We start from the raw sequence: 23,427 nt of genomic DNA, 5'->3' as shown, positions 1-23,427 counted from the left end.
TGGTAACACAGGTGTCAAACGAGTTAAGATGGGAAAATACAGCATTTGGAAGAAGAAATTGAATAGCAGGAGGCATAAAGCTTGTTATTCTGGTGGTTTGAGTTAGGGCTTTTGCAGTGCTCTTCTGTTTGCATCTGTTCTAGTTCAAAGCAATAATGTATTTTATGTACCTGTGTCTGTCTGATTCCCAGTTGGGTTTATCTCACTGTTCTTGAGAAAATGAACCATCAAAAAAGATCTTTGATAACATGAACCTCTGGCTGATCTGTTGTTCCAAACACAAACAGCTTCTGAGTATCTTAAACTACCCTACCTTCATTTCCTCCTCAGCAATGGTCTTTACGACGCTAAAGTATTCCTACTCTAATCAATTTTTCTGTTTGTGTTTGTTTTTTCCAGGTTACTGGCTTACAAGTCATAAAGTGTCCTAAAAACAGTGGGAATTACCCAAGACATAGTAGAAGCTCTGCTATCCCAGTGATGGCTAGTAGCTCTTCTTTGCAGAAATTCAGAGCTTACCTCAAAGCTGGGTAGTATAAGACAGTGACTGTCACGAGTCCATGCAAAGCTCATCACTGGTAAAACTCATCTACTTTTATGTTTACTCATACGTTCCAGATAATTTTCATGGCTCCACAAAATAGGTAAAATAAAAGTCTTTGGTAAGGATGAAGTGCTGGCTGAATTACTAGCATGCCAGTATGGCTGACTTCAGAACTAATTCCCATTGAATACTTCATCTACTGAGAAATTTTCTCAAACCTGGCCTAGAACACAATGATTTGTGAGCTTCAAATTCCAGGAGAAGCTGTGCTGTGGATTAGGACTAATTCAAAGCCCCCTTAAAATTCTCTTTTGCTTTTACCCACAGGCTAACCCAATTCTTCTTCCCTCTGGCCAGAATGCATGCCAGTGAAGGGGAAATTTATTTCCTGAATCCATGCTGCCTTCAGCAATTTCAAATAGCTCTAAATTATGTGTGAGTATCTCATTTCTTATTGATATTTCTCCTTTAATGTTACTGAGTGCATAGGTCTGCACTACTCGTTCAGGATTTTTTTCATAAATATCAGTTCTAAATCACTAACCCTGTTTGGACACTTACCATTATTCAGACTATCAAGGATTTAAACAAGTATTCAAAAGTTCTTGTGTTCTTTTCTCCTCAATCCTGGCTTGTAATTTACTTGAATTTATAATGCCTTACAAACTTCAGATACTTTTAATGGCCTGTCTGCTTTAGCGTTATCATAAAACCTTCAAACATTTCACCTTTGCATTCGTCAGGATGTGACATTTAGCTTTCTCTGGAAGTACTAAGACAAAAATTAATTCTGCCTCTACAATAATATCAAATTTCTCTGTCACCAGCATCTTCCTTTTGTTCCATAATGGTCCTATTAATGTCTTTCTTGATAGTTTGCTTATCTACATGCAGAATCTCAGAGTGTATAAGAGGACTTGGGAACAACTCCACATATGCATTCAGGTCTAACAGTACGAGGTACACTGCGTAACCCATGGTGCATATGCAAGCTTTTGCACACTTCTGCTATTCATACAAATGCAACATGTCTCTGTTGCATGGTATACATCATCATTTGGGGTTTTATCACTAAGCATGAAAGTGATGCCAATCAGCCATTCTTGCAATGCCCCTTGACTAATGTCTTGCATTTGTTTTGTCTACATTTTTCCCATTAGCTTGGGACTGTCACCTTCAGATCTTCCTTTTCAACTGTAGGAAAAGAATAGTGCCAGTCTTGAACCAAATCTAAACATAATTCAGTGTTTGGCTCTCACCCTTATTCCTTGAATTAAAGTTCTTCGGGCCAAGATTTAGAATTTGATAATGTTTGTGAGTTAAAAATGAAGACATTACAAGTGTCCTCTTTAATGTAACACTTAATGAAACATAACTGTAGCTCTTCTAAAATTCACTTCTTTATTGTTAAATTCAGCTTGTAATTTCTTTTATATATTATATCCTGATTAAAAAAAAACCCTAATGTATAAATTTTCAAAGACTTTTGTCTCACTTGTTCATTCTTTACATACTGATTTTCCAGAAAGAAAATAGCTGACCAGCTGATTACACAAATTAAAAACAAAGAAAGAAACAAATCCACTGTATGAAATATTGTTAAAGAAAATACGCTCTGTAAAAGAGAAGTTCCTCATAACTTCTCCCTTATGCTTCTTATCCCTTCTTTCCTGTCTCCAGAATCATCCTTTAATCCTACTTTTACATTTTCCTGAAATAAAAGCCTCAAAAGTTGCTGTAATATGGGAAAGTGTCAGGTCTAATAACACATCTGCTTGCGATACAGTAGTCTTTCATTCTCTTCAGAGGAATATAATCTAGTCTTTTATTAATAATACAAGTTATCTTCAGAAAGAGATGCTAAGGAGAACATAACTTTCTTCTCTATTTTGAATTCACTTTGTTAAAGAATATAAATTCCAGGATTATGTCTGTTATCAAAATCTCACTTTCTCTGCTTCACCACAATATCATCTACAGCTGGATTTGCTTGCCCCCATCTTATATAAATTTTATGTTTCTTACTCATGCATTATTCCTATGGCCTGGACTGATTAATTTGTAGTTTTTCCTGTAATACTAAGGTTTTCTTGCATCAATTCTTTAGGAATCTTGGGGTTTTCCAGTTACGCCTATTATAATTGAGCATGTACAATTCTGAATGTATCCTTTTTGGATGCACTCATATTTGTTTTCCAGCTACTCATTTGCATTAGCCATCCTGACTTTGTCCTTATATTTGAAGAATTTGACCCCATACTGAAGTCAACTGGGAGGACTGGAGTTCTGACATAGTACATCACAGTAGACCAATAACATGTGCTTTCTGTCCACCACTCATCAATTTACTCAGAAATTAATCTGATTCTTTTACAGTATGTAAACTTAATCAAAAGCATGTGCATGATTTAGGAGCCTAATTTGTATTTGCATAACTGATGGACCTGTCAGGTCCAGAGTTTTTTAAAAGTATTAAGTACCAGGCCAGCTAAATATATAGGTATTATATTTTGATTGTGTCTAGGTGCCAAACTCATTATTTCAGTGTACTTTCAAAGTTTCCTGCAGTGATCATTCAGATTATTCAACATTTAATCATCTTTCAAAAATCTTGCCTTTGAAAGCTGGAATTTTAGAGTTGTCTAAGGCATTTATGATTCTACCAGTTCTCTTTGATTAATGAGAAATCACTGCACGGTAAAATTACTTAATTTACCTCTGCCAAGGAACCTAATTAATTCCCATTTCTTTTAAGAAACATGTAAAAAATAAAATGTTAATGATTCCATACAACTTAACATCAGGTTTTACCTAAAAAATTTCCTCTTAAATGCATCTTCCTGTGATCCATGCCTCTCTTCTTAATATTGAGTACGGTATTTTCAGATTTCAAAAAAAAAAGTCTAGCACACATATTGTTATACAGCTTATATTAAGAATACCCTCTCTGACTGAATGTTAATAGGAAATCAACCATCAAAGCAATAAATGATAGCAGGCACAGCTGTGAAATTCTCAGAATATAAAGAAGAAAATTATACATGAAAATAAAGCTGCAACAAGCCCCACAAACCAGGTGAAGGAGTAAGGGCCACAATTTTTTTCTCTTTTCCCTCTAAGAAAGGTTAATTGTTTTTCAGCTTTGGCAGAAAATGTACTACTGAATGTAAGTGCATGTCTAGGGAAATGGGGTTAGTGATAGCCAAATGAATATTACGTACTGGTAAATCAAGATGAAAATGAATTACAGAAGCTCTTCCATAATTGTAAACTCTTTTAAAAGTCTTCTTCAAGTTTATACACACTTTATTAGGTCTTTCACCTGAAGACAGGAAAGTCACCATGTTTTCACCACTACTTTCTGTGACTCATTTACCCACGTATTGACAGATGTCTACACAGTGCTGATCTACACAGACACTTTTCCTGGCATTGGAATGGAGAAAATAGATTAGAATAAACCAGGATTTTTAAAGTTAGTCTTCATGATCTGGGAACTGGATTTGTTTTGGTTTTCTTCACAAATTCTTATTTGTGAAAGTTTTGAGAATTGTGATTTACTTCCATTTGATAAGCAAATGAAATCAAAACAAAATATTTCAAATGTTTTGAGAAATGGGGCAGAACAGAAGCAGATAGTCTTTCTCTGGCCAAAATTTACTGGATGACCTTGGTTTTCAGACAAGTTTTCATTTAAAGTTTTGTTGAGAGAAAAAGGTTCCAGTAAATGTCTTAATTTAGGTGAAATAGCGTATTTTGCTAAAAATATAAGAAGTTGAAAATATCCTGGCCAGCTCTAGCAGGAAGGCAGAAATTAAGCCATGTTGTTAGGCTGGTTTGCAGCCCGCTGACTTCAGTATACTTTAATGTTGTTTAGGCATGTGCAAAATAATTGTGCTGCTGCTTGGAGATCGGATCATCAGGAAAGGAAACGAAGAAGCTGCAGCTTCTCATCAGGTCCTTTCTTCCCCTGTCCTGCCAGGCTGCTGGCTCTGTTCAGCTGCTTCCAGGGATTTCTCTCTCTCTTTCCTATATGACCAGCTGCTAACTGATTTTCCCAGCAGCATCATTCCTCCTAGCTTCTGCTCCTCTCTCTTCACCAGTGTCGAGTGTCACCAGTGTCAAGTGTTGATCCTAGGACCCCTTTCTGCTGGTCACCTGAAGCATCCACTGCCTGCTTCTCCTGTGCCCCTTGCCCCACAACTGTCTTCATCCAAAACGGACATTCTGGAGGTGTCCAACAGCTCAGTGAAGGCTCTTCTCTTTCCCATACCTTCTCTTGTTTTTGAGCTCAGTCACTGTTAATCCCCTGGACTGCACCCACTGTTTCTTTCCAGCTGGCAAGGAATTTCTCCCTCTCTTCATCTGTTTATATGGTGTTCTCAAAAGACACAGCTGGAGCTTGAAAGTGATAATTCAGTCCACATGTCCAACAGAAGAAGGTAAATGAATAGCCAGAGCTCCTCAATATGATTTTGAAAATCACAGCACTTAGGGCTTTGGGTACCCTGAATATAGCCACAATTTAACCCAGAAGCTTGCAGAAATCTGCCATTAATATTACATGACCCAGTGGGATCAAGGTATCATTTCTTCTCAAAGCTGCAGGAAAAAAAAAAAAAAAAGCAACACTTTCAACTGAAATGCCTAATTGTGAACATTCAAAGCATTAAATATTTTGACAGCTGGAGAGGAAACATGTCCTGGAAATGTCCAGGACTGTTATTCATAATATGATACAATACAGTAGAAAATCTAGTTACTTTAATATATAAAAAAGGGAAACTTTGCATTTCCTGACAGAATCTAAATAACATCTTCCCTTGGAAGAGAAAAAAGGCAAGTGAAAGAAATCCTTTCTAGATGATCATTATGTAATGACAAACACTCAGCCCCTCTGTTAGACTGATCTAAATAACACTCAAGCCAGACAAGACCTCCCCTGTCTTTAAGGGTCTTTGGGTGAGGCTTTTAACTATATAGAAAAGATAGCTTGACGTTTGCAGTAAATTACCCACTCTTGACTTTATGCTGTTCCACTCTTAAACAACTTCCCTTATAGACACCCACAAAAAGTGCTTGCACTGACTGCCTTCATAAAGACGTTGGTCTGTATCAGGTCCTGCTTTCTTCTCCCTGTTCCAATACAAAAGGCAATTGAATAGGAGCATACACCAGTTTTAACCCAGCAATGATCTCAAGAAAAAGAAGTTATGCATTCAAGACATACCTAGAAATAAATTTACTACAACCAGCTGTCTAAGTAGAGTAAGCGTAACACCGACCCACTAGAGAGGATGTTTAAACTTTGAACATCTGACGCTATGCCTTTAACTTAGCTCTGCTGCTTTGCTGAGTGGAAAATCTAGTTACTTGAATGTATAAAGAAAATGAAGACTTATATTTCATGACAGAATCTAAATAACATCTTTGCTGTCCAAGTGAAAATCATGTCCATTACACTAGAATGGTTATGTACATCATCCTTCTAGTTTACATTGTTAGAGTGCTTTTACATCAAAGATGTCATTTTATTTTCCATCAGACATCCAGAGGTTTCTTGTGCAGCCTCTCTCTCCTCCTGCTCTGCCCTCACTGCTCATTGTTTTACTACCAGATACTATGAAATTGTAGGTATTTTTTTCTGAGCTGTTTTTCACAGGTTGGAGTAAAATATATTTATAACATGAGTAAATTCTTCATTTTAAAACATATAAAAGGTATTTCTTTATTCAGAACACTGTCCGAACTTAGAGCAGACAGTGTATTGTTAGAAGCAATTTCACCATAAAAACTTTAAATGGTGTCTTAAAGCTTTTCAAATATAGTGTGTTGTCTTTGTGGCTCTGTAAATCACTAGCCTGTTAGAGGTCAAAAGATTATCATTTAGAGAAAGGTTTCATTCTTTATGAAGGAAACTGGTAAACCAAAGCTATATAAATAAGCTGTCTGCCCTGAGACTTAGTCATGTGGCAAAATATATCTTTGCTGTCAAATGCAGAGATGCTAATATGAGGACAGTATCTATTGTTCTCATGCAGTGCTCATGGATTGCGGGATTTGTTTATTACGACAAAGTGAGGCTAGTGGATCATATATCTTTTCAGTGCTCCTAACCTTTTATCCAGAAAAGATCAGGAATTTACAGCAGGCTACCTACGGTGATGAGGTACATGTAAGAAGGGAGCATTTCTCAGTCAATAAACACCCACACTACTCAATCAAAACTTCCTTGGTTTATATGTTTGACCTTGGGATAAGTACAGCATTCCAATATTGTAATTGAAGTATTATTTTATTTCTATTTCTTATACATGTTCTCAATCTTTATTTCATCATAATATAGGTTTATAGTAAAATTACCAATATACCTGGAGAAATGCATATATGTACACATATCTTTTAAAGAACTTGGTTGTGAAACATGATGCTCAAGTGGAAGGTATATAGTGCTACCATTATGCTTCTGTGTTAGCCTCTGACAAATTTGGAATGAATTAACCTAAATAATGCTTAAGCAGGGCAACTTGGTTCCTTGACTGTCCAACAGTTTTGCCAGTCAGTAACACTATAATTAGGATTTAAGAATATGGAAAAGTTAAGTGGCTGCAATTTGTAATGCAGAATTCCTGATGGTTTTAAAACTCCCTTTAAAACCCCAGAACTGGGATGAATGCAAACAGCTGACTCCTATGAACATGTAGGCACATGAGAAGGAAGCCTTTCCCAGGCAAAACATGCAGACATTCATTTATATTTTTAGTCTTTTTTTCATATGTTGAGGGCTTGATGCTGAAAGTAAGTTTTCATTATCTGAGTTGATAGCTAACAGTCAAAGCTGTTGTCTCCATATCTTTCAGTGACTGGGAAACCGATTTATAACAATACATGGATGTACTGAATTAAAAAAGACAGTTTTAGAGCAGTGACATGTCTTTTTTTTCCTACAGTGCACACTCCACTAAGATAAGCCCAATGCTCTAGGAGAGCTGTATCTACTTGGAAAGGCCTTCCTTCCTTCCTTCCTTCCTTCCTTCCTTCCTTCCTTCCTTCCTTCCTTCCTTCCTTCCTTCCTTCCTTCCTTCCTTCCTTCCTTCCTTCCTTCCTTCCTTCCTTCCTTCCTTCCTTCCTTCCTTCCTTCCTTCCTTCCTTCCTTCCTTCCTTCCTTCCTTCCTTCCTTCCTTCCTTCCTTCCTTCCTTCCTTCCTTCCTTCCTTCCTTCCTTCCTTCCTTCCTTCCTTCCTTCCTTCCTTCCTTCCTTCCTTCCTTCCTTCCTTCCTTCCTTCCTCCCTCCCTCCCTCCCTCCCTCCCTCCCTCCCTCCCTCCCTCCCTCCCTCCCTCCCTCCCTCCCTCCCTCCCTCCCCCCCTTCCCCCCCTCCCTTCCCTTTTCCACTTGTCCTTTTGCCTCCTTTAATTGCACCCCTGGAAATGCTCTGCCAGCTGGAGGACCAAGGGGAAGGGGCAAAAGTCTCACACCATATCCTGCCGCTTCATGGCCCACAGTTAAAAATGTTGCAGCAACTGGTGAGCTGAAATTCCAGTTCCTGAATGGAACTGAGCCCAGCAGCACCAACAGCTTGCACTGCTTTGCAGCTTGGTGGTTCCAGATCTTATCCAAATTTCACCCTAAACCAGTTTGAACAGGCTGTAAAAGCTTTGAACTTACAACCAAACTAGCTTTTACTTCTGAAATTTCCAAGAGGGCTCCAATACTTAAGTGTCCTAAACTGCTATTTCAAAGATTGTTTCATTAACGAAATATGCATGTGCTGCTCCCTCCAAAAGGCCCTAATACAGTTCAATGTGCAAAAACCACTTTTCCTACATGTATGTATACATATATATAAGTATGCATATATGTGGGGTATGTGTATATATGTAGGTATACATATATATATATCTATATGCAGAAGTTTCTGACATAGTCAAAATTGTTACATTCAGGACAGATTTTGTCACAAACATGCACCTGTCTGCATGAATGAATGTAGCTTTTTTACGTACAAATACAGGCACAATAATGCCTAAGAAAATATAATAGCCCTTGGATCTGATCTGCTGTTGAGGTCACATCCTTTCATCATTGTTTGGAAACTGTATCCATTGCTGGGGACTGCTATAAGAAAATGATAAGATTTTTGAGCAAAATTTGGGCATAAGTATTTGAAAAGGAAGATGACAGTTTCTTTTGTTTGCCAATGACAAAACTGGAGTTCCATAAAGAGCCATGAAAAATAGCTTGCAAAACAAAGGTAATTTCATTGGCTTCATTGTGACTTCTAAATGTAATTTTTTTAGATTAATTTAAATATAGTGCTGATTATATGTGTGTGTGCATATATACATATATTCATACCTACAAAAAGGGTAATTACAATGGATTATCTTTTTGTTACCAAATTTGCAAAATCACAGAACCAAAAAATAAGTGTGGTTTAGGTGAGGGAGAGTATGCAATGTTCAGAAATAACATTTATTTTCAGTCAAATGACTATGTCTGAATTTTTCATGGGTATAATAGAAATTCTCATGTCCCTCAATATCACATTTTTTGATATAATGAAACCACCAAAATATATTATCATTATCATCATCACTGGCATTTGTTTTGATTTTCCACAATAATGAAAATAATTCATCATGAAATTTGAGCTATCAAGGTTTCACTAAGAAGTTTTATAATGCAACACAAAGAGTTAAGATCATGTTTACTAACAGATTTACTGGAGTGGCTCCAACCAAATGTAACAACTTCAAATGCAAACAATTCCAGAAATACATTTCAAGTCCTAGTTTTTGTTCATATCTATTATATCTTTTTATTTGCTCATAAATTCTATCTTTTTCTTCTAGGAAGTAAAATAAAGGTCTTCAAACCTACAAGAAGTCCTCCACTCACTGTGTTTTTCTCCAAGGAAATTATTGCTTTTTAATCTGCCATTCATCTCATCCACACAGGAACAAAGTGGATTTTCAGGTCAGATACTTCTCTTGCAAATCAATAAGATGTTGAAAAGTTGAGTTTGGAAAGTATAGTAAAAATATATGTATGTGGCTCCCATATAAAAGAGGTACTTAAAACTGTACAATATTGAGAGATGTTTGACTCTCTTGCCACCACTGGAACCAAAGTGTGTTCCTGTACAAGTGATGGAAATGAAGTCTTACTGAATTCACATTGTTGTCAAGGAGGTGTGCAGGGTGTGTTCTTCCAGGCAACTTCTTCTTTGAGGTTAAATACACTTACATATGTAGATAAATTGGTTCATACAATACTAGCTTTGACATAAATATAACTAGCAAAAAGTAGACTTTCTAAAAGGCTATAAAAATGGCACTTTGGGTACCTGGGCAGCATCAACAAGATTCAGCTGTGTTGTGGGGGTTAGTTATGAATCATGATGATGAAAATGGTTTTTGCAATTAACCTGGAATATAAGTAATCAATTTTTCAAAAGTAAAGCTTTTATAAATGGCAGGAAAAAAGAAAACAAAAACAAAACAAAAAATGAACTCCAGTTTTAACTTTATAAGGAGTCAATTATCATAATTGAGCTGCTAAGACTGACCTGGTATTTAAATAATGGGAGTTTTCAGAAGCAGGTCACTCCAAAGACAAACATCAGGCTGGCTAAGAAGGCATTGGGCCACCTTGAGGATATTTTTCCCTATGCAGTAATAAGCTTTGTAAAACAACTGTCCATGGCCAAATTTGACTGTTATGTGGACTGAAGAGATGGGAACTGGCTAGTGATGCTAAAGCATTCACTGTCCTTCATTTCTCCTGGTCACTTGTACTTGTTCGCCTGTAACCAGCTTGGGAGGCATTTTGACACTGAGCCTGTTTCCACGTTGTGGCATTTGTTTCCATTCAGATCTAAACTTGCCCCAATTAAAGCTCGTTTCCTGGTTTCTGCAGTGATTCAGAAATAGTTAAATTATATATATTTTTTAAAAACACTGATTTACCAAGTCTAATTTTGTTTTTGTGTCCATGTGTTGGTTCTGAAAAAGTTTTCTTATCAAAACTCGACTCCATACTAAAGCATTTAAGTAGCTGTATTTCCATGAATATATTAATTTCATTACTTTACTCATCATTCCTGAGAAGAGGACCTGAAATGTGTGTCTTCCACTTCAAAGACAAATTTTATTTGTATGTATGGATGTATTAATAATATATATATGTATATATGTATACAAACGTATACATACATACTTATACACATATGTTTTCCCATGCAAATGAGAGATGAGCCTTGATACATTTTGCAGCAAATTTTTGTCATGGGCAGACCCCTGTAGAAGAAATATGACACGATTCACACGCTTTAATAGATTTCACCTCCAAGTAGCGCAGATTCTTCAATCTTCCAAAGGCAAATTTCATGCTGTTAGCAAAACACATTTAGACTAGGTAAACTTACTTCCTGACTTGCTTTTCTTGTCATTGTAATATGAAGTGACCAAACGCAAAGCTTTAGAAGAAAATATTCTTTTGGCTTTTGGGCTCTTCCCAAACATTTCACCTCTCAAGTCTCACTCTTTCTGGTTTTAAACTTTCATAACTTGTTTGGGAGTTAATGAGCCCCACATGTCTTGCCTCCCAGCACAAGCTCCTCTGCGTCAGCTGAACCATCCTGCTCCTCGATGCAGGGTCATGAAAAATGACATTATTTCTCAGTACCTCTGCAAGTATTTTTTTTTTCCTCCTTGTTTATACTCTGAGGATTATATTTGCCTCTCAAGTGTCCCTAAATAAGGTAACTGAATTTAGAACACAGCAAATTTCCTGTGTAGCTAGAAAGACAGCAGACAAAATAGCATTGCAGCACTCCATTCTCTCTTCACTTCCTATGAAATATGATACTGTGATCAAAGTTTTGGAATTGATGAAGCCCCCCACAGAAACTACCCATTTTACCAAATGATGTCTCTCCCTTTCCCTAACAAAATCACCAGAGAGAAAGCCCCAAGAGTGAGACCATTCTGAATGGAAGTGGTTCTGTGGAAAAATCAAGAATCTATTTAAAGATCTATGTGTATATATCTATGTATACACATATATAAACAACTTTTAAGTTGTCTCAGAAAACAAATCACAATGAGCAGTGGCGAAGCAGCAAAAGCAACTCATATTTGATAAAGAAAACAATAGAATAAGACATCTAGATCAAATACAGTGACAGCCGTGGTAAAAGGAAAAAAAAAATCCACAAATGTCAAAGACAAGACTGATATATATTTTTTTTTCATATGGATTTTCCATATCAAAGTATTTCCATATCAAGATGTTTGTACCTGGCTGTGTAGGTATTCTTGTTACTAATTGCTTGTAGCATTTGTGTGCCATAATAACCCTATAAGTCACATAACAGTCTGTGATTCAATGAAGTAATTTAGCAAATGAGATTGGCTAAGGGAATGGTCAGTGGCTTTCAGTTTTAAACAAGTAACTTACCGGGGGAATTCCTGTTAGGAAGGATGGGACGAAGCACTTCTCTGTTAGCAAAGTCAGGCTGACTTCATAGGATTCATATGAAAATCTATGTAGGTCTTTAGTTCAAGTCTGACTTCCCTTTTATTATATTTTTTTTCCTCTTTCAGTAGTTATGATTCTTTCTTTAAATACTTAGTGTATGCATTTGTTTTAAAATAGGCCAGGCTTTAATGGTTCAACAACATCAGGAAGAAAGCACGTATAATAAAATCCATAAATGCTAAGATTATTGTATTTCACAAATAGATTTTACAGTAGATTGGTTGCTCTGCAAAATACTAATGGTGAGATGTCAGAGAAATTCTCTCTTTCCCTCTTCTCTCTCCCTCTCTTTCTCACTGTTTGTGTGTACACGTAGTGACAAACCCTCCAGGTGCTCAGTTCCATGAAACTAATTTCATAATTCTTCAGTTGTGGAAGATCTATTAAAAAAAAGGTAACCCTTTCTCTTTTGTGATTTTGGGGCACCATAAATAAAACCTAGTGGTTTTTGAAGGGAAATATCTCTGAAGTGTCCTTCTCACTCATAAATGTGTGAATCATAAGACTATACCTCAGCTGACAACAGAAGTCAATCATTTTGGTCTCATTTCCACCTGAATGGAGCTTATGTAGGTTAGGGTCTTTTCCTTTTTTCCCTTTTGTCTCTCTGTAAAAAGACATATTCTTTCAGGTGAGTTATTGCTGTTACAGTGCAAACACCTATTTTGTGTTTAAAGGAAACAAATGAATTTTTAAAAAATGGAGTTCCCTTCAGTTACACTCTTTTATGGCAAATGAGACATGAATGTGGTCCACACCAGGAGTCATACACTGAGAGTTTCTCTCATTCGTTTAATCCTGTTAAAATGAGGGACTTTTGCTGCCCAGGCACTCACTGGTGACCACAGAATTTGGCCCAGTAGCAGATAGTTTGGCATGTGGACTTAACAGAGGCAATCAAGTCAGTTAATATATACAATCCAGGTAAAACCAGAAGCACAGTGCTTCCTTCTGCAGCCTCTGGGTTTTCATCTTACTCCAGTTAACTGAATTCTGAGACAGTCCTTTATATCCACCAAAGCCAGAGAGAGTCCAGAGAGTTCCCTAATGGTGCAAGCAAATGAAACCTTCCTGAGCTGTCAGACTCCACTTTGCATGCACTGAAGGTTATAACCACTGTCCTCTGAAGCATCTGGCTTCCCTGATTATTTGTATTCATAGTGATAGAGATGGACAGGAGGGAAAAATGATGCATTAGGAAATGAACAGTTATGTCTGTTGTGCATAACAGGATCCACAGTTGGCTTGTGAGAAACTGGAGCAGGGATACACAATGTTACCCTTTTTTCCTCAGGGCAATGTAATGAAAGGAAGCTTGAGGAACAGTTATAAGAATAGCGTCTGCTTGAAGTACTAGTTTTGGATCATAACTATGTTGAATTGCTAATGGATCATCTGCTTTTCATGGTTGAGTGCTGTTGGACCTGGGTGGATATCAGAAAGACAATATGAACAAAACTTAGTTAAGAGGATATATAACTTCCAAAATTAAATTCTTAAACTGTTATTGGCTGCAGATATGAGACATCCATACAATCTAGGAGTTTCCTTTCAACCTCATCTAGATTCAGTGATACACACTTTGGCTGAAATTAAACCATGAACTCAATCATGCACATAGATATCCAGGTCAACAGACTTCATTCATCCTTCTTACGCTCAGATCAACAAACAGATTTGAGTCAGTCTTCATTAGCTATAAACAAAAGCTGGTGTTAAAGTTGTTAAGAAAAAGGTTCTTCAACATACCTAAATGAGCTGACATGATCCCTAATGAAAATGATAATTTAAGAAAAAGTTTTCTATAATTGAAAAAGAAAGCACCCTGTTTTATTTTCAAGTCACACCAGGCCTGGGGAAATACATGCTGTTAGCTTTCATAGCACGTATGACAGATTACACATTACTTAACTGGTTTAAAACCAGTGCAGGTATTTTGTCTAAAGTGATCATAAAACAAAGCTAACAACAAAAAAACATCAAACTTGTCAAAACACTGAGGTTTTTTTTAATACCACTTTGTAGATTTATCACTGGTTTTTTATAGCTTTTAGAATTTAAGTGTCAAATTGTGGGGGATTTTTATTGCTAGCTGTTGAACAATTTCTTTACCAAGGTACTCAGAAAAAACATTTGAACTATGTCATAGAACATGTTATAGAAGCTATATAAAAAAAAAAGGCATTTAAACAATGCAGGATGGCTAGGACAATTCCTAGCAATAATACTAAACATTGTCATGGGGCTTAACTTGTGTAACACTGAATCCTGATAGCAATATACCAACTTCAAATAGACTCTGCCGTTTATTTGTATCAAGTTTTCCTTTTGATCTATATATTGAAGTTTTAATGGAAATTATCTATATGCCATCCTCTCTGTGCTTGATTTATCCTGCATTTACTTAATAGGTTCATTTTGTGATAGAAGTCTGTGGAAGGACAAAGCAAAAGACCAATATCTTAATAGAAAGGATGCCCTAAGAGAAGGCACCCAAACCCAACAATTTTAAGTATTTGAAAACTGCAAAAGTAGTCTATAGAGATTCATTACAAAGTTACTTTAATTGAACTTTTTGTGCTCTAAAAACATTTTATATACATGAAAATACATATGCACACATATCTTTGTGTAAACCCTACAACTTATTTCAATGAAAAGTCAACACTGCTATATATTGAAAGTATTTGTTTATGCTCTAAGTTCCAGTCAATGTATTATTATTATTTACTGTTTTAGTGAATTTATGAAAAAAAAATGCCAGCTGCCTCATTACATCAAGTTGAAGTGTTCCAGGTTCTGACATAGCTGTTTTGGACCACAGAATGAGGGAAAAAATGTGGGTGTACCCATATTTATCTAGCCTGGTGAGAGAATGCATTCCAGTAAGTTAAGGTTGTTTTGGAATAGTCTTGCGTATTTATTTTAATTGAAATCTGATCAAAACAAAAATTTTTCTGATGGATGAAAACTTTACTTAAATGGCTCCATAAAAAATAGAGCACATTTTAAAAAATATATTTCCTATACAGTTTATACCTTTTTTCTGGCTGTAAAAATGTTATAGTTTATGGTATGATAGCAACAGAACACTTTCATTTGAACTAACGGGTTTCTAATGCATTTTATGAATACTAATATGTACACAATACATTCCATACAGTTAAGACATAATGCACTACTCCAAAAATGGTCAACGCAAATTAACTTTGAAGGGTGTCTGTGCTGGTCTTCCACCCATTAATTGCATGATGTGAACCCCTACAGCAGCTGATTTAGAGAGCTCACCCTGGTTGATTCTTGCTGGTGGAAATTTGCCAAAATGATTACATCAACTTTCAACAAACCACATGTACATGACAACAGTCAGCAAACAATTACTTAAAACCCTATAATATAATTTGTAATTTGACATAATAGACTCCTCTTTCAGGGTTCACATTTCCATGACAAAGCCAGGGGAACTGGGGCAGTTCTGCAAACAAGTGTGGGCTCTGGACATCAGGGCAGGAGATGGCTCTCATCCCTCCTCTCCTCTGGGCTTGCACAACAACCACGCTGCTTGCAATCTGAGATTAAAACCCTGACAGTCATCATTTTGGGAAGCTCGCTAAAACACCAGCATTTCTTTCCTTTTAGCTCTGAGCAATGGCTATACCCAGCTTATGTTTTGACTAACAAGGCAGTGAGGGGGTTGATGAAAATAAACCTGTAGTAATGAGTAATGGAAACAATAACACTTCCTTGAGTTTTAAAAACATCTGAAAGCAAATGTCATGCCCCTGCCTCATCCCCAGCTCTATGTGATATTTTCCATCCTCCTGTGTTACAAAGCCCCCATAAAGGCTGAGTCTTGGGAAAGACATGTTGTGGTAAATGTATTTCTACTTAATATTCTTCAGTAAGGTCACAAATCAGTATCTATGCAACATACAAAAACTGCAAGATTATCACAGATTCAGGCCTTGAAGCCCTTCTGTTTTCTTTGTTCAAAGGCAAAGATCCTTGACATATATTCAGGAGACAGATTGGTTTAAATTCTCTCTCTCTCCTTCCCCTCCTCTCTGCTTTCAGCTGAGTGATTTATTTGAAAAATGTGTGACATCTCTAATTTTCCATTTAGGGGCTAGGAGTTCTTTGTAGCAATAAAAGGACATAGGGCTAGCAAGGAGGAATTATGCAGCATCTCTTGTAAGAAAATGTAAAATATTTGCAGTTATATGTGGGATGAGGACATGTAAAGGAATGTGAAATCTTTATCTGCAGATAAGTGTTAACATTTTGTTTAGGCTGTGGTTGCCAGAGGAAGATTTCAATTAGTTCCTGCTAAGACCAAAATTCTCACTTTTTAGTCTGGTTTCCAAATTAACTCAAAGGTAGAAAATGGACTTTTTCTCCAAATAATAATTTAAAAAGAAAAAAAAAAAAAAAAAAAGGTTTGTCAGAACTTCGACAGTGGTTGGAAGCATGGAAGAACAATGGTAGTGCCATGTAATATCTCCTGATTCAGTGAAAAAGGTTATCAGCTACTTACAGGAAGCATAAAACCAAAGAGTATGATTTTCAGGACTAACATAACTTATACAGAAGGAAAAAGAGCCATTACTATGAATGCTGAAAGTTTCTTGGTGGTGCTGGATGTAAGGCAGTTGATTTTAGGCTGTTAGTAGCTATTATGTCAATTTGCTCTTCCTTCCCTGAGTGTTTCTCCGTGTGATCTGTTTTCACAGCCCCTTGGCCTGGACTCGGAGGCAGAGGAACCCGTACGTTCAGATGAATGGTAATGAGCATTGTCAGAGAGGCAAGAAAATTGAGTCCTTGCTCTGGCTGCCGGGGCCAAGAGCTGCAGGAGCTAATTGTGTCAATGGTAATGAGACTGAGCAGGCAGCAGATGCTCACGTGCCTTTACAATCCAAATACCACCAACAAATTCCTCCCACAGAAACTTTGAGGGATGTCTTGGCACCCTGGAGATGGTGATAGACCCGGGCTCAGCCACATGCCACCTGCTAAAGCCATTGTTTAAAAAAAGAAGGAGAAAAAAAAAATAAAGGCTGTTATGATAACAAAGTTGTTTGCTGTCTCCTGCAATGACTTTATGGCACCAGTTTTAAGATACTGCAGCTATTGAAAAAAAAAAAAAGAGGAACATCTGATTCTTTAAAGAGAAACATTTGTATTGAGCACTGTTAACAACTTACTTGGGAAGCCGGATGTTCAGTATGTGTTATAATACATATTCTGCTGATAAACCATGCCTGCCTTTTTCCCATTACAGCTCCCACTGTGCCTGCTTCCTACAGCAGGTTTACATTTCCACATGTTTTCCCATGACATCGAAGCAGAGAGCATTTTTTTCCCTTTTTTTCCCAGAAAAATCAAGAATAAAAAAATGCAGATAGCATGTGGAGTGCTGTATAAATATTTACTGTAGAATAAATTAAACAACATATTTGGTCCTTATTCACAAAGCAAGCTGGGTGGTGAATTGTGCCTGAGGTTTTGAAGAGGGGAAGGCCATTAAGGGTCCCTTAATGACAGTCCTTTGTAGCACAAGCTTGTTAAATGTGGCAGTAGAGAGAGGTTCAGACCCTTCCAGGAAACATTTGTCCCAAGAACATCTATTTCTGGAGAAGTCTGGTCAAATGTCCTTTCTCACCACAAGACTTTGTGTCTAGCTTTGCGCTCCTGCAAGGCTCACACTCTTCAAGACAATTTAAACTGACCCTATAGCTGTTTGAAATTTTTTGGTGGATTGGGTTGGTTCTCATCAGTCCCAGAGTCAGAAGACAAAATTGTCCTAAAAACACTGAAGTAGTCTCTGGCTCCACCGTGGCTGCACACAGCTGAGCTCTGGCTCTGCTGAAGGTGATGGACCCTTTCCCTTCATAAGTGTCCAGCATCCTTAGAGTCTGTTGGTCACAAACAGCTGCTGGCAGTAGGTAGATGACTGGATCTGGATCATTTGGCTTCAGCTGTCAGTGGAAGATTGACCACATTCTTTGTCTGGTCTGAAGACACTTCAAGCAGCAATTATGCTCCTTTTTTAAACTCCCAGGGGCAACAGGGAAAGTTATAGCTCCTCAAAAAGCTTGGGTTGAGCTGGTAATTCGACAAGTATGTATTGCAGCCCTGACTAAATTCACATCTGCACCAAACTTCAAACCTTTCCTTTACAGAAACCCCACTCCTGTGAAGAAAATAGTATCACAAATGCAGCTGCTCCTTCTGCTCTGTATGAAGAGTGGCCATGGGAACATCACCACAGGCTAGTTAGTGTGTTGCAGGGTACAAGAGCAAGGCGTTTGCCAAAGCAGAGTAGCAGTAGTGTAAGAGGCAGAAAGCCTTTTAGATGTATGGATGTAAAGTATTTCGAATTGTAGTGCATTCAATACATTAGTGCGTTAACATCTGGAATAAAAACAGATGTGGGAAATCCAGTGCAAACACACTAGTGTGCCAGGCTGAAAACTGGTAAGCATTCCTCAGGCAAACAGTACAGGTGCTGACAGTACTTTCCCCGTCAGGAAGAAGAGGTCTTGGGTCTCCATCCTGGTGACCACTCCAGCCTCACGGTGGCTGCATCATCAGGAGACAGGAGATGACAAGCACCTCCATTCCTTGAGCTCCACTTTGCATGCACTGAAGGTTATAACCACTGTCCTCTGAAGCATCTGGCTTCCCTGATTATTTGTATTCATAGTGATAGAGATGGACAGGAGGGAAAAATGATGCATTAGGAAATGAACAGTTATGTCTGTTGTGCATAACAGGATCCACAGTTGGCTTGTGAGAAACTGGAGCAGGGATGCACAATGTTACCCTTTTTTCCTCAGGTGTGGTGGGAAGGAAGTGTGCCATAGTTCTGACCAGGTGCCTTTTATCCCATGCATACATAATATTTGAAACCTCATTTCACTGGGGTGCATATTTTGCTCTTAAAGGCAATTTTGGGTAAACAGCTATCAAATAGAGATACTCTACTTCATGCTTTACAAGGAAATAGCTAAACAAAATTAGAAATGCATTAGTGTGATCAAACAATGGAATCTCCATTATATACTGTGCCATATTAACTAAGTCTCAAAATAACTCAAAAGCATCCGGTGATATATTACAGGCATTTGTTTTTAATAGAGATTTAGTAAACCGTAAGTCTCAAGTATTTTTCTCTCTTGCACTTGGTAAAACTTTGAGAGATAAATGTTTTATTGGCTCAGAAAGAGACTGAATATCTATGTACAGTACTTACCATGCATGGAACATATACGAATTCAACTCGCTATTTATATACACAATGCTGCATTGCAAAACTGCCACGGAAATTTACTCACGTAGCAGAAAATGTGCTCCCCTGCCCTTTGCCACTATGATTGATGATAATGTAAAATCTAATTTTGAACTCATAAAAAAAAAATTCTCACCCATCAGCAGGTATATAGAATTTTGTGGTTTGATGTATTTTAATGAATGATCAGATTATTTTTTAAGCAACTTGGAAAAGCTAGAATTATAGATTGGGGTGTAAACTAAATTTTTCTGGTTTTTCCTACTTCTGGATACCTAGTCTTTTGTTCCAGGGCTTCAACTGGCTGTTTATTGGGGCAGGAAGATACTTTTTCCTGATACGGCTATTACCTTTACCGAATGATTCCCAAGTGTCTCAGAGGTGACAGAGAGTGGCCTTTGAGACTACCTGTGTTGGATGTTGCACAGAAGGGGTAGTGACTGGGAACAGAGACTTGTTAGGTGAGGTATCTTCAGCAGGACTGCTTTAAGGTATAGGTATATGTGTACACAGTTAAGTTATAGATTTTGTGGAGGTCAGGATTGATATCATCAAGTGGATTTTTTGCTTTTCTGATTTTCCTGTCCTCTGACCCCATTTTAGATCATTAATTCACTGCCTTTTCAGATGAAACACATAACAGATACTGAATTGAGGTATGCTGTTTAGTATTCCACAGACTAAAATATATGCCCTACCTAATGCATTTGGGCTTAATTAAGAAGACTGTGATGAAGGGGTCACATCTGATAATCCAATAACCCATTCTGCCTTTAACATGTCTCAAAGTAACCCAGCCTCTGATGCACCTCAGTTCTGAAAAAGCTATCGGGTATAAACGTGACTGATGAGAGAGTTAGTAGGCTGGACAAATACAGCATTAATTTGTGATGAGTTCTATAATATGCTTGTCTGTGCAAAAAATCAGACTGAAACATCAGCCTCCTTTCACCCACTCCACTGAACAACATATTGACCTTTGATCAGCTCACTTGTGGGTCCAAGAGTGAGTATGAAATGGTAACACTCCTTTGCCTACAAGGATACTCTTCACTCAAGTTGCACTTGTGCTGCAACAGATGGAAATGTTAAGTCCAAAGACCAGGGAGAGCTTTGTCCTTAGTTTTACTCTGGGAAACAAGCTTGTTGAAGAGGGATAGATAGAGAGGTAGAGGGAGAGACAAAGAGAGGGAGGAAGAAAGAGAAGAGAGAGGGGAAGCCCCCCAATTTTGTCATTCATTGTGATGGAAAAGGTGTTTTAAAATACACTTCTGACTTAGGAAGACTTGTCTTTCACATTCATTACACAGGTGTCAAATCAAATTTTGTCTTGCTATGTCTTGTGCACTGGAGCATAGTGTATATGACATTTTGTAACATGATGCAACATAAGGCAATAAATCATACTGAAAGTGAATAAAACCTCATTTTCGTGTGTGTGCAGGAAGGGGAATGAACCAAATGGCACTGTGTTAATTTCACTGTGCTTCAGTCATTGTTAAGAAATTTATTTTCTTTCTCCTCTGTCCCTGCAGAGGGACTTTTTCTCAAAACAGTTCTTCAAAGTAAAATTCTCTGTCACCTAAGTTTTGCATATATGCTGTGCATCTATGGGATCAGTAACTTTTAGAAGAAAATATGGGCTTGAGAGCTCTATAAAACTCCTCAGAGAAACAAGATGGACTTTAAAGTATATCGACCACAGAAATAAATCTACTTTCAGCTAAATCAAAGACTAATTAATCTGCTGTGCAGCTGTGGTTTCTGAAGTAGCACTGTAGGCAAATGGAAGTGCTATTCAGATTCAGTTTGTTTTTCCTCCTCAGGTACATCACCAGCGAATTCTGAATGCAGCTTTTGAGGAGAACGTGGTGGTGAACGGATCCGTACGAGGTGGGAATAAGGGAGCTTACTCTTCAGGAGGCCAGCAACACTTGGCTCATGAGCGCTCACAATACCGCTCTCCCTAAGAACTGTCTGCTGGCTGCACATGGGACTCTACCTTCTCTTTGTAAGAGAAGTCTGCCATGTCAAATGTGGACTGGAGTTTAAGAGACTTTCAGACAAAACTCTTTTCCTGACTGTGTGAGGAATCAGCCTTGGGAGTGCTACGATTGCTCACAAACACCCCATGGAAGTATCAACTCTAGAAGCGCCACGTGCTTAAATATTGTTGCACCTAAACAACCAACCACAAGGTGTGTTCTTCCTCACCTGTCGGTTCAAATGAATGCCAAAAAAACCCAAACACCCAGCCAACAACAACCAACACAATGCTTTTTCATTACTTTAGTTCAGGATTCAGATAAGTATTATTGTGCCAATGACATTGTATTGTCACTATAAGTGTAAATGGTTAGTCGCAAGACTGTGGACTTAAGTGATAATATTACAAATAACCTGACTGGTGAACTTGCAAAATCAAAAAAAAAAAAGAGGCGCTGTACTTCCTCTCTCTAGGTATTCTGTGGTCTGTCACTATACAGAGTATGCCTCTGAGAAAGACCAACGTGATGAAGTGGAAAGTGATCAAAATTGCATAAAGCAAATTCTGCATGTCTAAATGTACTAAACAGGTACTTGTAAGATTTTTATAATTTAAATATATATATAATATTTTAGTATTTAATCAGTAAAATTATTTTTACTATTAATTATTCATCTCCTGCATTCACCATGTAAAGGGGCAGTGACTTTTTTTTTATCAACAAAATACTTTTTATTGGCACTAAGGGCAGCATTTAATTGGGCTTACTTCCCCAATTATCGTCAGAAAAGAGTTTACACTGGTGTTTTGGAAAAATACTTTAGGAAGATTTATCAGAGATGCAAAAAAAAGCTGTCCATGAACTAATGGAATTAGATTATCTTTGAATTCTCTCCACCAGAACTTAGAATGGCCACTAATTCCTTTCTTTGCTCTTTTGGTGTTTGCAAAGGGGTTCACTAAAGCCTGAATTGATATAATTATTGGCTTGGATTGTTAGAGATTTAGGCCAGATGGCTATGGGTTTCCAAAGTCCCAGTTGCTTGTGTTAGCTTTTTTAGTTTGCCTATAGGGTTTGGGGATCAGCAATTTGAAAGGGCTGCAAACTTGTAAAACAGTATTATTCATGGGGGCAGAATGTTCATCGGCGTGACCCAGTACTAAATACATTCATTATGGGCATTTCTATTCTGCACAATTTGCCACACGGCACTGGTTTGTGGAAAAAAAAAAAAAAAGAGACAACAGCTTATAAAATGCTTTTGAATGCTTAAAAAGAAGGAGAGATCACGCTGAGCCTCCTCTGCTTTCTTTTTGAACAGGAACCTTCTTGGTGACTTGTGCTGAGACTAAGTAAATTGGGTAAATCAGAGATTTACTTTTTACATTTCCGGACATGGGAGGGAATATAAGAGACAAAACAGAGCAATAAAAGAGAGTGAAGGTATGATTACGGGAATCACCAATAAGCAAGTGGACAAAGTTAGCAGAAAAACAATGAAAATCATGGCAAGACCTTGCCTGCAATGGTAAACTGAAAAAAGAAATGCAAAAAAGACAAAATATATATCACATCATAAATAGACACGTTTTAAACGAGAACAATGTATCAGCTGCTGTGAGCTGGATGCAGCACAAAGCTCACAGAACAATCTGTAGCGTTTGTGGTGTACACAAACTAGAGAAGATTTTTTTTTGGGGGGGGGGGAGGGGGCGGCAAATGTTTTGCAGGGTGAATGAGAAAACAGTTTTCGGCAAAAGCAGAGTGGCAAGGAAGCGGTCACCTTCCGAACACTTAGTCTATCTGGTGGCTTATTTTTCTTTAAAACACTTGGCATGTAGAAGGTGTACTTAGCACTAATTGTCATGGTGAAGCATGAAGTCGTTTTTCAACTAGAATGAAAAAGACCTTCTGAAGAACCACTGGAACAGCAAGTAAAAATAAGCACCAGAAACACGCGGAGATGATTGCGTACACGCACATACAGAACCCAGCTCAGGCAAATGCAGTTGTGCTAGGAACAGAAATGCTGCAAAAGGGAAGCCAAGGGATGGAGAGGAGAGGGC

At 37.6% G+C, this 23,427-nt stretch overlaps 1 long non-coding RNA gene across 2 annotated transcripts; it reads left to right on the top strand.

Annotated features, from left to right (window-relative positions):
• Positions 1 to 436: 436 nt before the first annotated feature.
• LOC309438781 lies at positions 437 to 22,202 on the top strand. Of its 2 annotated transcripts, XR_014183860.1 has the most exons (4): positions 437 to 979; positions 9,397 to 9,520; positions 16,816 to 16,865; positions 21,200 to 22,202. It is a non-coding gene; the product is annotated as an uncharacterized lncRNA (long non-coding RNA). The 2 variants fall into 2 exon arrangements; XR_014183861.1 differs by lacking the exon at positions 21,200 to 22,202 and having other exon boundaries at positions 16,816 to 17,449.
• Positions 22,203 to 23,427: the final 1,225 nt, after the last annotated feature.

The sequence above is a fragment of the Streptopelia decaocto genome (genome assembly GCF_964273445.1).
Source record: "Streptopelia decaocto genome assembly, chromosome: 4".
NCBI lineage: Eukaryota > Metazoa > Chordata > Aves > Columbiformes > Columbidae > Streptopelia > Streptopelia decaocto.
The sequence above is the reverse complement of the archived record's forward strand: the minus strand, read 5'-3'. Positions and strand labels throughout refer to the sequence as shown.